The sequence below is a fragment of the Limulus polyphemus genome, unplaced genomic scaffold (genome assembly GCF_000517525.1).
Source record: "Limulus polyphemus unplaced genomic scaffold, Limulus_polyphemus-2.1.2 Scaffold543, whole genome shotgun sequence".
In the NCBI taxonomy this organism is placed as follows: Eukaryota; Metazoa; Arthropoda; class Merostomata; order Xiphosura; family Limulidae; genus Limulus; species Limulus polyphemus.
Genome location: NW_013666153.1, coordinates 160,891 through 163,177, shown reverse-complemented (window position 1 = coordinate 163,177; position 2,287 = coordinate 160,891).

The following is a 2,287-nucleotide window of genomic DNA, read 5'->3' as shown; positions in this document are numbered from 1 at the left end:
TACTTTTACGAAAACATTACCTAACGTCATCGGTGGAAACTCGACTTGTAATCGGCGTGTGATCAGATAGAACTACAGGGCTAGCTAGCTCCCTCCTAAGTGAATTATACCTACGTCAACTCGAAATTAACTCGCTCTTCGTCAACCCTCGATAAGATATCAAGGAAGTTCCAGACTAGAAAGAAGACTTTATATTGCTTGCAAGTTTGTTAAATTAAAAGAAGTTAAGTGAAGTTCAGTCAGAAAAATAGTTAGAAAACGTGAAGTTAGCTGGATTGTGACTGATTAGCCTTAACGGGCGATATTTTAAAGTGAGTTTCACAGTTTAATAGAGATAATGGGAATAATTTGTCTTGTCAAAGGTGTTCTAAAGTAATTGAGACAGCCTGTGTGAACTTTGACGAAAAGAAGACAATTATTTAAAGTTTGAGATACAACTGTGGTAACCCACGGGTAACGTGAGTGAATTTATCACCGATTTTATTGCGAGAAAGTAAGATAAATAAAAATAATTCGTCTTGTCAATTGGATTCTAAAGTAACTGAACTAGCTTGTGTGGACTTTTGACAAAAGAAGATAATTATTTAGAGTGGTAGATACAATTGTGATGTCCTACAGGCTATAATGTAAAGAATTTTTGTACATACGTTTGACTTCTTTTGGATATATAATTTTAAAACAAGTGGATTGTGTACTGTCCGTATATTGTTCGAATTTATCGCCAACAAATCACAGACACCTACTATAGAGAATCTCAGCCCACTCATATATAAATCTTCGACAATTTTAGAGCGGGAACATACTACATATTTCGTCATATACTTATGCTTATAAATCGTTTTTTCAGCTTATTTTTATCTTAAATAATTGATTTTGATTCAAGTAACACCATAATTTTGGGTGTTCTCAATGAGAACATGACTGTAATTGCCACATGTCAATAGGAACTTTCAAGATTCATGTTATTCATTTTGTCCTATGATTATGTTTTATTATGTCCTAAAGCAAAACCACATTGGACTGTGTGCTGTATCCCCGCGGGGAATCGAACCCCGGATTCTATCGTTTTAAGTCTGTAAACTTACCGCGGCTTCACCGGGGAACCTTATGCTTATGAAAGACTGACTGGTGTAGCGTCATGGAACAGGAAACGTTGACACATAATTTGTTGTTTCAAATGATAGAAATACTTTAATATTTAATAAATATTTCTCGAATAAGAAGAAACATGTGATTTAAATAGCCCAAGAATGTAAAAAAATATCAGTGGTCTCATGTTTTAGATAATTTAAAAATGTAACTTGAGTAGCTTTATGTCTCCGAAAATATTCTAAAATATAATCACGTACACCCATGTTTGAGATACTCTGAAGAAACATATAGCTTCAGTAACATAATATTTCAGTGTACCACAAAAACATTAGGTTCAAATGCCTCATATCTTCGGTTTCTTTTTAGTATAATATGAATGGAGTATCCATGCCTAAAAACACTCAAATACCCCAGGTATTGGAATACTTCGAAAAATAATATGACTCAAACATTTTTTGTGTCCTTATGCCAACTCAATAAAAATGTGGTTCTAATACTCTAAAATATGATTACTTACATATGAACATGGGTTGAGCTGCTCCATGTTTAATGGTACTTAAAAAAATGTAACGAAATTAGCTTACGTCTAATGTCACCATGAGTAGCTTTATAGTTAGAGTATTTCCAAAGAAGAAAAATTCTTTACTGATGTTGTTAAACAATGTCGAGTCAAAGAAACGTTATTCTCCGCAAAGTGGAGGCTATGGTTACGAAAACGAACACTTTAACCCCCCCCCCCCCTCCACTCCTCGCGGCTGGTAACATTAGCAAGAACGTAAATAAGGACTAAAATTTGACATATGCTCTCAAGCTTCTTGTCACATTTCAAAATCAACAGCGGTTTTCACGATAAAGATGGCCGAAGAAGCTGATATCAACTTCTCGTTGTCTTCTCTTTGTATATAGGCAAGAAGACTTTTAAACAGTTCGGGCAAATAAACAACTTTAGTTGGAACTATATTAAAGTTCAAACTTTACCAGAACCTTCCAGAATGCCACGTCAATGATATTAGGAAACCATCCTCATCATTCAAAAAGGAGTTATTAACCTTTCTAACCCCTATGTTTGAATACGTTCAGCACGCTAAATATTGGTGAACAGCAATAAAATACCTGTCTAATTAAAGGCCTTTTACATAGATAGACACGTTTACAATTGGCCCGGCATGGCCAGGTGGTTAGAGCACTCGATTCG